Source organism: Vespula pensylvanica, chromosome 9 (genome assembly GCF_014466175.1).
Source record: "Vespula pensylvanica isolate Volc-1 chromosome 9, ASM1446617v1, whole genome shotgun sequence".
Classification (NCBI taxonomy): Eukaryota; Metazoa; Arthropoda; class Insecta; order Hymenoptera; family Vespidae; genus Vespula; species Vespula pensylvanica.
This window is the reverse complement of record NC_057693.1, coordinates 706475-719474: the sequence shown is the minus strand read 5'-3', so window position 1 is coordinate 719474 and position 13000 is coordinate 706475. Positions and strand designations below refer to the sequence as shown.

The following is a 13000-nucleotide window of genomic DNA, read 5'->3' as shown; positions in this document are numbered from 1 at the left end:
AGAGAGAGAGAGAGAGAGTGAAAGACAGGGACAGGGACAGAAAAAGAGAGAAACAGAGAGAGGGAGAGGGAGAGAAAGAGAAAGAGAGATGGAGAGAATTGCAGCGTAATCTACAGGATTTCCCTTTGACGTTTCATCAAGTGACGCTCGACCGTTTGCGCGCGCGTGACCGAGCCACAGCCTCGTACAAAGGGATTGCATGATGATGCGAGAGTACATTTATCTTTTGAATGCCGCTGGTAGAATAGCCCGTGCGTTACCACTATCGATCTGAGATAAAATGAGATAGAGAGAGGGAGAGAGAGAGAGAGAGAGAAAGAGAGGGAGGGAGGGAAGTAGAGAACGCTACTACATTTAAAAACTGGATACGTGATAAACATAATTCTTACGACACGTAAGATTATCAGTTTGTATTAAAAATAATTCTAATTTTGAAAATACGTTTTATAAGTAAATAATTGTATTGTTTCGAAGCATATAAGAGTGATAAAAAAATTATGCAATATCCACGTTCGAGCAAATCGACAATCTATTCGCACTTCATTCCCGGAGCTTGTAATATTACTCGTTGTTACGAAGCAAAAACATACTTGCGATATATCGTAACTACTATCGTTGAATATATAAGCGAAAAAACTGATAATATATTCTGTTTCTCTCTCTCTCTCTCTCTCTCTCTCTCTCTCTCTCTCTCTCTCTCTCTCTCTCTCTCTCTCTCTCTGACTCTATTTCTCTTTCTGTCAGATCTACCTCTCTTACTCTTCTATCTCTTTATATTAACCTAACAATCTACAGTGTTATGTATATAATAATGACGTATGCTACGAATACCAGTGCATAATTTAATCTTTAGAATATTTAATTAAAGTAAAAATAGAGACAGACATATGAAAAAAGAGAGAATTCACTACTGACGAATTTCGTTGACCTGATTAAATTATTCAAAATTTCGAAACTAACTGGAAATATTCAATTACTTTGAGAAAATATCTCAATACGACTTGCAAGGCTTAATAATAGAATAAAGTCGCATACAATACTGGAATCCATTGAACCAGGTCGATCGATTTCTCCTCGTTACTATAAATCCTGCTAAATCATGAATTTCTCTCTGATCCGGTGATTCAAGTACGAATAGAATGATGAATCCCAAGCCTTCTTTCGTAGACTTTTAATATCACAGTTTAACGGTAATCCCGTTTATTGACGAAGGCAATATCACTTACGTCTCTATATAACTACACACACTTACTTACGTACCTATCTACCTACCTACCTACCTACCTACCAACCTACCTACTTACCTAACATACACACATATATATGAAAAAAAACATTAAAGAGAACATAGCATGCCGCAGTTAGACGCGTCTATTAACCTAATTAATTACCATTACGCTTTGGATCCGAGTTGCGTACTTGTCGATATGAAAAGATAAAGAGTACGCAAAGAATCGTTGATCCAAGATAAAAATGTCGTATCTGGATAGAAATCACGAATCATTATTGCCGATTAGTGGAAAATGTTCGAGTAATTTCGAACAATTTAAAATACATTACAAACCGTAATCGTACCGTAAGAAATCGAGTTCCATAAAAAGTACGAGTAAAAGGAACTAACAAAAGTGAAATACCACAGTGACATCTATTTTGATAAATTAACGATGACTAATGAGAAAAGCGTAGTTACTCGCGAACTTCATTATCGTTTGTAGTAAGGGGTTGGAGGAATGGAGGGAAAAGATTACAAAAGATATCGAATGTATAAAGAACGAAAATGAGAAATCTATTTTCGAGACTTATCGCGTCGGAACGAAAGAAATCTTCTTAATTCCTACGACAAGATTGCCTTCTTTTTCTCCTTTCCCCTTTTACCCTCCAGCAATACGATCAATGAGAAAGCCAAGAAAAATGTCAGGATCGTTAAGATTCGTCTCCTTCGTACCGATGACGAAAGTTTAACGGTTCAGAATTGAATTCGATCGAACGACAGGGTTGGCAAGGCTGTCGAGGAAAAACGAGTGGAAGGAACAAGGGGATGGAAAAAAAGGAAGGCGAGCTATACCTACAAGGTGAAAAAGTATCGAGATTCTTCGGCTACAGAAAATTGGATTTCGCGTGCTAAGAATGAACGGTCCAAGAGCGTCGTGGAGGAAAAATAGAAGAGAGAGAGAGAGAGAGAGAGAGAGAGAGAGAGAGAGAGAGAGAGAGAGAGAAAGAGACGAAGAAGATGGAAGAAGTAGAGAACGCTCTCGTTTTCTCTCCTATCTTTCTCTCTCTCTCTTTCTCTCTCTCTGCCATTGAGTTTCTTTTGCAGAAGAGCAACCCTTACACAAGCGGCACGGTACGTGTGACACAAGCATTGGACGAAAGTACCGTGCTTCTTTTCGTCCTTGGAAATTGGAAATTGGGTCGTAAAGGCGGTAACAAAAATGTTCCAAAGCTCATGCCCATCGTTGAAATGATTCAAAAGCCGAAAGAGTACCAAAATAGATACCTAGAAGATACCTGCAACGTATCTGCCTACATCTTTTCAACCTATACACTTTCCCCTACTTGTATATCTTCCGTATAATTTCAACTATGTTTTGAATAGCTCGCCGAATGAATTAGATTTCAAAAAAAAAAAAAAAAAAAAAGTATCCCTTTTTTAGTAGCCTTTCCGGTAAATTATTCTCGTACTGTTTTGTCATTCAAAGAAACTCTAAATGAAAATTCGGATCTTATATTGTTAATAGTTAAGTCGAAAGTAATTTCTTTTAAATATATCAAGGAAGAAAATAATATAAAATTCGAATATAAAATACAAAAAGAAAGAAGATAACTCGTTTAAGAATGCTCACATCCATTTTCGAAAATAATATATTTATTTCCAATTCTTTACGATTTCTACCTTTCTGTTCTTTTAATATTGCGAGTTAAATGGTTAAAATACATTCCACAATGATTCCTTTAAATGGTTTTCTTTCTATGAAAAGGTACTTTTCGAAAGAATACCCTTTATGCGCGTCTTAAGTTATAAGAAGATTTACAATCGTCCATTAAAAGAAAAGTGAACCAAACACAAACAACATATTTTAAATATATACAAACCGAATTCTTATTATACAATTTGTTCGTACTATTGTACGAAATGAAAAATATGACATAAAATACGCGATTGGTCAATGAGTAAATAAGTAACAATGAAATTTTAACTAGTATTCAACTAGTCCATAAATAATATTTCTATTGAATAGAAATTATTTCTAATGGAATTTTTCACATTTGAAATTAGAAAATATTTCTAACTGGAAATTCTTACTTTCGATGGAAAATATTTTTACTTTAAAAATATTCGAAACTTCAAGTAATAGTAGTGATATTTATAAGAGAAAGTGGAACGTAACAATTGACTCTATTTGTATTATTCAGCGTCTATTTCAAGCATATACGTTTCCCTTTCCCTTTTACTCGCATGTAGAAAGATCCAATTGGAAAATCTGTAGTTTCTAAATCAAGGAAGAGCACTAGCTTCGCCTCTAATAAACTCGGTAGATCGAAAAAGTTTTCCTGAACGATGGCAATGCCGCCGGCAGCAATGTTACCCGTACGTGGTTCCAACTTCGAATTAATTGCGTGTCAATTATGCATACTGCCGTGGAAAATCGAGTTTGGTCATTAACTCAATGGGGACGGAAGGCTTACGTATAGACGTCATTTTATCGTATTCGTTATATATAGGACAGTTGATTGCTATTTGAGCGATTTCTTATTAACTTGCTTCATTTTTTTCCTCTCTTCGTTTTTTCTTTGTTCTTTTTTTTTCTTCTTTTTTTTTATGCTAATGAGAAGTTACGATGGGTAATAATAATATGTTCTGTCATTTTCAATCTACGTAATTATATACGACATTATTATGTGTATTATCAATGAACATTAAATATTACTCGTCACGTTACTCGATAGAAACATAGAAAAGACAGCTGAATCAATAACAACAGCTGGAGAATATTGCAAGAGTACATAATGTAAGTAAATACAACGCGAAAAATTATATTGAGATGCATTAGTAGGTGTTGCATAAGAATGGAAACGTACTTTCCGGTATGGAAAACTTCATGTTCTTTTCTTCTCTTTTTCTTTTTTTTTTCGCAAAAAAGATATTTCAAGATAACAGAATGTCGAGAGTGTCGACATAGAATTGTGGGACATACGAACGTAATATTACATCCATCGACTAGAGACGCGACCGGTCGATAATAAGGATATTGATAACGGGAAGCGGACAATGATCATTAAAGCAAAGAGTAGCCGGTGAAGAGGTATTCATTCTAACTCCTCTTACTCACTCCTCGAACGAGGGGTCATCGACCCATAACATAAGTTATACAATTACGTTTTCAAAATCAAATGACGAGATGTCTGGGAGAAGATGGAAGACATCGTCTTGTGTAGATTCAACCATCCACAATAATATATAGACATATTTCGTATTCTGATGAGTGAATGGTATTATCTAGAAAAACATTAGATCAACATGCTAAAAAATATTATTTCGATTTCGAAATCGTTGATGAAGTCTTTAACGAATGAAAGAACATGTACGTTTCGTTTTACGATATATATAAGTCAAACTTAATAAAGATGATTGATAATCCTATTATAAACGGATCGTTCGTAAATCGGATCGAGTTAAATATAAACTCTCTTAGAAAAAAAAAGAAAGAAAAAATTAAAATAGAAAAGAAATACAAGCTTAAAATATATTTTTAAATATCTACTCTGTATCTCTTTGGATGGAAATTAATGAGTTCAAAGGAAGCTTCTATCGATCCTTATTTGGATCGATCGTGTAATTTGTACGATTGTGACTAAAAAATTAGCAGTCATTTTTATACACCATCGTTAACATCGAGAGACACGATTAATCTTATCTTTTTCTTTCTCTCTCTCTCTCTCTCTCTCTCTCTCTCTCTCTCTCTCTCTCTCTCTCTCTCTCTCTCTCTCTCTCTTTCTTTTGTGCGCCCGAGTTTAACATCAAACGAATAATCCGAAAAAGAGAACGAAGAGAATTATCTTCGATTTCGTAGAAAAAGGGAATAAGTATATCGTGCGATGAAGAATATAATAGTGTTTGTAATTATTTCTTCCGCTCTCACCCCCAAACATTTTTATAAGATTTAAATTCTTATTCTTCGCCTAGAGAAGTTACCGATACTTTCAGTATCGTCGATTCTGAGATATTCCTAACGAATTCCATCGCGCACACGGATCTAACGATCGCGAGCGAGCGATTAGGTACATGCCTTGAAGGTTAAACGTGCCTCGCTTAAAGAACTTTCTTTGAACGCACGTACCTTCGAAATGAGTTGAATTTCAAACGAGTAAAAACAAATTTAACTCAATCGAGCGAGTAGCTTCTTTATTTGAAAAATAAAAATTCTATTTGTTTCATCGTTTCATCGTTTCATCGCGTAAATAATATAAACGGATGATTTCGCACGAATGCGATCGAAATAATACATCAATTGAAAGATTGTCGTTTTACGATCGCATTTCGTCCAATGTTTGTACCAAAGAAATAGATAGACATAGAGAGGGCACATATACATAGATATATATATATATATACATATATGTGTTAAAAGAAAGGACCAAACATTCATCGAGAAACATTCAATTCCACGAGGATAGAAGATGTAAAATACGTTTCGTTTTGAAAACATTTTCACTCGATATCGGTAGATGTATTTCCAGAGCGTTTCTCGCTCGTCGAAGAACCGTGTCGACTTTTTGATCGACTTTCTGTCTCTCTCCCTCCCTATCTTCCTCTTTCTCTCTATCTCTCTCTTTCTTCGCTTATTTCGTATGCACATATTTTCATGTTTTCACGAAAACCCATGGAAAACCCGTTGCATTTCGTGGCCGTTTCTCTCGAACGTACTCTTCTCTCTCTTTCTCTCTCTCTCTCTCTCTTTTTCTCGACTAACCTTTCTCGAGCAACGCAAAGAAGAGGCTTTGCTATGGGCTGGACTACGTATACGCACACATACGTGCATGTATAAACAGAGTATGTAAAATACGTCGGTCGATTGTCTCTTAAAATAAGCGTGATACATATACGAAGAATTTTCAACGAAAACGATGTCTTATAAAGGAAAAAAATAAATAAAAAAAATAAATAAATAAATAAATAATAATAACAATAATAAAAAAGCATGAAAACTTGTTAATTAATTTATTTAGTTTTTACTTTAACGTAGAACTTTGGATTATTCTAAATATTAATGTTCTTTACGATATTACTACATAGTAGATACGTAGATCTATTTTATGTACTTACACGTGTACGTAGAAATAATAGACAAGTAATATGGTATTAAAGGTATGTAGAAAAAGAAAGAAAGAAAGAGAAAGAAAGAAAAAGAGAGAAAGACTACGACTTGATGCTGCAGGTGAAGAGGAAGAAAGAGTGAAGAGAGATGGGCAACAGAGAAACGAAGCAATCTGCCTGAGTCAACCGGTCTGACCACATGTTTGCCACGAATCGCTATGTAACCGGATGGGGCTCAGGACTCAGAACCGTAAGCAAGCTCCGTTGAGCCACGCTTAGACCAAAGAACAAATCGATCGAACCCAGTACTCTCCGTTTATTTCGTCGACATTCTCCAACTACCCTCTTTCTCCTCCTCTTTCTTCTCCTTTCTCTCTCTCTCTCTTACTTTTTCCATTTTATCTCTTCCGGCGATCGACGTTTTAACCCCTCGAAGACGATCCATCGAGATCGTCCTCTCCCTTCGTAACCTTTCGAGAAAAGCTCCGAGATAGAAAATTCGACCGACTAGAAAGTGATCTTTTCAGTATCGTTTCGATAGATCGCATCGGCACGTACGAAGATTTATGAATTTAACGTGGTACACGAAAAAGCATAGCATCGATATATACCAGTCTGAAAAATTGATTTCTCGAAACAACGAACAACGCGACAAACGAAGAAGAATAGAGCAGTAGAACGTGGTTTATATATCTAATCGTGCGTCCGATAATCAATAAACTTGTCTATATGTGTTTGTATCCATATATATATATATATATATATATATATATATATATATATGTTCGTTCGATATAGATATACAACGACGAGAACGTACGTACATATTCGAACGAGATACAAGTTACTCCGGTCGAGTGTTCGATTCGATCAAACGACAAAAAGGATCGAAGGCGTCGAGGATGTGTACAACGAATTACAGCTATCTGACCGTAACGCGCACGTACAATATACAACGGTACGATAGCTTGGTTGACCATTTAAAATTTAAATACCCGCGTTCGAACGCACTGCAAATACGCGTTCTTTCACGGCCGCAATCAACGCACGTATAGAACGATCGATGGATATGTTCAATCCTGTAACGAGGAGAATAAATAGAAGGGGAGGGAAGAAAGTATAGGAAAGATAACAAAAAATGTTATCGTAAGTTCGATCGTAACGTTCGAGCATGTCATATTCGCGTGTAACATCGATGCGATAGATACATATATCTAATCTTGATCTTGAGTACGTTATATCTAATCTTGATGTTGAGTATATCATCGAGCTATTTTTTTTTTTCACAAAGAGAGGAAAAGAGAAAAAAAAGGAAAAAAAAAGAAAAGGAGGTAGAATCAATAAGCTTTAAATAGACGTCATGATAATTCTTTACGACAATATCACCTTGAACGGTGATAAATATTTGTTCCTGGTTTCTATCATCAAAACGGATTCTGATAACTTTCGTTCGAATAAAAAATAATAAAATCTATCAGATTGCTTTGGATCGAAGTAATAAGCAAATTACGTCGCTAATACTTTTTATTTTAATTAATAATGAAAATAAAAAAATAGATTGACTTAAATTCGTTATATCGAATTAAGAGAGAAAAGTAGAAAGAGAGAAAGAAAGATACATATAATTAAAAAATTTCCATGGATACGTCCAAACATGAAAAAAAGGCTGAAGAAATTGTCATTATTACAAAAAAAATATATATATATATAAAATACAAATGCAATGAATTAAAAACTTATACATAGTATAAAAAAGCATTATTCTAATATAACAATAGCGAAGATATAAATCGATGTTATACAGAATCTATTTATCAGGTCGCTCGTTCGAGTAAATAATTAATCCGATTTAATATTCCTTCAGTTCTACTAGATAACTACTTTTTCTTTTTCTAGATGCTAGTAGTTTAAACGAATATCTTAGAAAATGTCTCGAAAAAAAAAAAATAATGGTATAATACGTTAACATCCTAAATACAAGATTATAAAATCAATAGGCCTTGTCCATTACTAGCTTGTTATATATTATAAAAATATCAACTTTTATCCTTTTATTTTATTTTCAACTAAAAATATTAACGTTTATTCTTTTATTGCTCAAGGTATTACCTGATATTTATTATCTAAGTCCCTCGGTCGCTACCGAAATATATCGAGGTAAAAAATTTTGGTTAGATATGAAAATAACAATTAACATTATGAAGTGAAAATAGGAAAGGACAAATCCTTTTCAAATAACATGAAAATTAAAAGGGAGACAAAGTGCAGAGAAACCTACAACGGTTCCGTTAACGACCTTACCCAGCTCGGACTTGTATTAGGACAAACTGTTACTAGTAGGTAGGACACGTACGTATTTAAGCTATCACATTCACACACGAAAATAGTGGCAAACAGGTCGGTTGTTATACCTCGTAGAACGAAATCCCTTTTGAAATCTCGACGATCACGTCCGACGAAGCTACCCTTCGGCTTTTGCTTTCCTAGGTGCTAATAAAAATAAATAGGAAGACCGGTAAACGAAAAGAAAAGTGAGAAAGAGATAGAAAAAGAAAAATAACAAAATACGAAAGAAAGGGAAAGCTTAGAAAGCGTTTAACGCGATAAATTATGTATATATCGAAAACGAAAATTATTATTATCATTTCTATAAGATTTCAATTTTATAATATAATCAATTTGTAAATTGCATTGTATTGTAACGTAATAAAATAATACGACGTAAGAAAATAAACGATTAATCGAATGAAATTCTATGATATATCCTTAAAAAACTTTCCATCGATCTCTCGGCGATCTTTCAAACATTCTTTTATGTTTAGGTATTAAAAAAGTACGTGTAAGTTCAAATCGTTCTCGTTTTTTTGTATTTTTTTTCTTTTTTCCTTTTTATAAACGAATGATACACGAATGAGAGAAGGTATATTTAGCAGTAATATCTTTTTCACGAATTCTGTTCCATGTGAATATATCTGACGCGTTCGTATCGTATACAGTAACAGATGAATGATATACCAAACGAAGAGAGAGAAAAAGAAAGAGAGAAAAAGATAGAATGAGTGACGATCGATCGAAGGTAAAAGCGAGAAATTTCTATAATTCGTGGAAATTTATGAGAGTTCGTGCGTCAAGCAAATACGGTGAAATAAAAACACACAACTAAATGTGTCGAACGACCAAACGACCGAACGACCTTCCATTGTATATAAGAAATCAAAAGACATAGGGATGAAAGGGAAGAAGAGGGGGAAGAAGCAAACGAAAGAAAGAACGAATCGATTCGGAGAAAAATAAAGAGAAAAAAAAAAGAAAACAAAATAACAAAACAGACAAAGAAACTACTCTAAACTAAACACGTCGATAATGACGACGACGACATTGACGATGTTGACGAACGAGAATTAAATTAATATTAAAATAAGAATTAAAAATTAATTATTAAATTTAATTAACAATTAAACACTTTTATAACACTAAAATCGTTAGAATACAAAGACTTGGCTCGTTAATACGATGGATCGATGTAGATTCTATGTAAAAAAAAAAAAAAAAAGAAAAGAAAAGAAAAGAAAAAAACTGATTCGTCTTCTGACACGATAAACTGTATGAATAAGAAAGATGAAGCAAGAAAAACTAATGTCTGAGAAAAGAAATCTAAGAGTGGGTGGAGGAACAGCTCCACTAGTTACCTTGGCATAATTAATCGTAGAGTCGCAAACTAATCAAGTAGAAGGTAGAAAGAATCTTCAGGAATTAGGTACAAGCTTTGACACGACGAACGATCAATCAAGCCGAACTGAAAGTAATTCTTTTAAAACGCTTTGGGAAGGGAGACCACCATACCATACCATACCATACCATACCACACCACACCACACCATACCATACCATACCACACCACATCACACCACACCACCTCCGACCATTGTGAAGGATGCTTAGAAAGTTCGTTAAAGCAAAGTGGAAACCACGTAATGACCGAGTTTCGGCTTACGCTCTAACTTTTCGTTTGTCACGAGAAGGGAAGTCGTAGAGTTGGGGTGCTCTCGCATTAAACACAAAGAACCGAGGAAACGCATTTAGCATAACATTATTTTTCTATTTCTCAATCTTTTTTTCCTTTATCAAATAATTCTACGTGGAGACGCATAGTGTCGAGATCTTTTAAATTTTCAGTTATTAATCGCACAAGCGTTGTTGTATTCGTATACACATTTTGTTTCAAAAGGCGATAACTAAAAAGAAAAAAAAAAAAAAAAGAAGAAAAAGAAAAATAAAGAAAAAAAAAAAAGAAGAGGGAAAAAATAATCGAGGAATTCAACGAGAACGAATTATCGTTAGACGCGCTAGACGCGCTCAACCGGCATTGATTTTTCCAATGAAAATTACGAGAACGACGCGTCGTTACGAAACGCTTAGAAACGCTTGATCGCCGAAACGAACGAACGTACCGGCGGTACACCTGTTTATGTAGGTCGCATGAGAGAGCCCTATCACTCGTACATCTGGGTTACGTAGTGGTAAATACAGTGCTCTCTTTCTCTCTCTCTCTCTCTCTCTCTCCCTCTCTTCTACTTCGCTATACCGGCACGGAACAATTTTCGATCGCACTTTACACGATACGTTCCAGATAAGACTAATGACCACCGACAAAGGTAAGAACGAAGGACGTTAACGGATCGATCGATTTCTTTTTCACGAACCACGATCATTTTCGAAGGGACTAAAAATAAAAAAAAGATAGGTTAGTTAAAACTTACCTGAATGACGGAAATAAATCGATGACGAAAATAACCGTCGTCGAAATTATTCGAACTGTAGCGTGTGAGCCTCTTGAACGTTGTCGAGCGATGAAAGGGGGCGTTGCGTGGTTCAAAAAGCTAAAGGAGAAACGTCAGGCAAGACCAAGCTCAATGTCAAGGCGATCGAGGTAAACGTCCTGGACAGCACGAGCACGAGCACGACACTACTCAGCATCAACGATCTCCGTCGAGTCTCGATGTGTTTCTCCTTCGACGTAATTCCGCGAAAGTCGTATGTGTAGACACTTTCCGCGTGGCACAAATACACACTCGTATGACGGTTACTACGCGCGCGCGCGCGTGCTACTTCACAAACCAACGAGAGAGAGAAAGAAAGAAAAAGAAAAAGAGAGAGAGAGAGAGAGAAAGAGAGAAACTGAAACGGTTTTTTCGAAGGACACACACGCTTCTCTCGAATAAATTACTGCGACAAACTGCACGTTCAAATTATATGTCTATCTCTCTCTTCCTTCGTAGAAACAAATGACTGTTCAATTCGGAGAAAGAAAGAGAGAGAGAGAGAAAGAAAGAAAGAGAGAAAGAAAGGAAGGAAGAAAGAAAGAGAGAGAGAAAGAAAGACAGACAACAAACGGACGAAGGATAGCGAAGACGAGAGAACGTTAATAAAATTCTACGCGAACAAAACACGTGGTATCTCGTTGGACTAAGTACGAACGTTTCTTCGTTCGTTTCTACGTTCGTTCGATAGCCTCTACCGCTATTCTCGTTGACCTGTCAATGGCACGCGGTTTCTCCACTGTCCTCCACACGCTCTGTTCCGATCCGCTGCAGCCAGACGCCGCAATATCCGCGCCGCGACTGCCTTTCTCCGTTCGACCGATGTAGATTAATCCCCCACTCCTCCTACTCTCTAGTACGTACCTTCGCCAGCGCCACCAAGTTCCATCAAAAGAACGAAGACACGCATGCGCATTGTATCCTTGATCTTCCCACGATATCAAAAGTGCCGCTTATCGAAACTCCTTTTATCGGTCGATACGCACTTTCTGAAAAGAAAAATGCATTTTCTTTTTTATATATTCTTTTTTTGTTTCGTTTTTTATTTCCTACCAGCTTCATCAAACGTTGAAACTTAACAAGCATATTATATCTCATATATTGTATAAGCAAAATAAAATCGATTAACCTCTTATTCGTTTGAGATGTAATTAAATGATTTCTTTTTTGTTAACCAAAAGATTTGTTTTCTATGTCACCATCTGTCCCAACGATCGATACGAAATTTCCACGTCGTATTATGAACATTTATTTGGGAGCGTAATCGCAATGAAAAAAATCAAGCTGTTACGAGTAAGCCGTTCCACGGATTTAAATTCTAATTCGAGATAGGTCTGCTGCGATGCTAAGGGGATCGGGGTTAAATTCGTTGAGCGAGGCGAACTAATGCGTTTCCGTCAGTCGAAGACCCCGAAGGAATTTGTAAATTCGACGGTGGAAGTTTTAATCGTCCATCAGGGAAGAAACGAGGGGCACGAACTTTTCGCATAGTAATTCTTCCTCCATTCGCGCGGAACCTTTCGCCAAGCCATGCTCGCTGACCCGAATTTAACACGAACGACTTCGAACGTGCACAGTCTTTAGTATTTTTTATATTTCCCGAGAGACTTATTGAGAAAAAAGGAAAAATTTGTCATTGGAACTACATTGATTCGACTTTTGACTGGAGCCGTTATTACCTGACTGAAGTACCTGGTAAAATAAATGAAAAATACCCTGGTCGGTTTCTATAAATACTCAACCCATATTACCTTTATGGGAGATATTTATTACGGGTATTTACAACGTCACAAACAGTTTATATTTTTATGTCAGATAATAAAACTATCAAACGATTCAGGGATTTCCTTGTTCATAAAATTTC

General features: G+C 35.7%; 1 protein-coding gene across 3 annotated transcripts in view; it reads right to left on the bottom strand.

Annotated features, from left to right (window-relative positions):
- LOC122631419 (putative polypeptide N-acetylgalactosaminyltransferase 9) overlaps positions 1-11961 on the bottom strand; it is a 167188-nt gene extending 155227 nt beyond the window's left edge. For 2 of the 3 annotated variants that reach the window (XM_043817074.1, XM_043817073.1), the window contains exon 1: positions 11077-11960. The gene's annotated coding sequence lies outside the window, so the exon portion shown is untranslated. Of the gene's footprint in view, positions 1-11076 lie in introns of all 3 variants that reach the window. The other variant, XM_043817078.1, reaches the window with a different exon arrangement.
- Positions 11962-13000: the final 1039 nt, after the last annotated feature.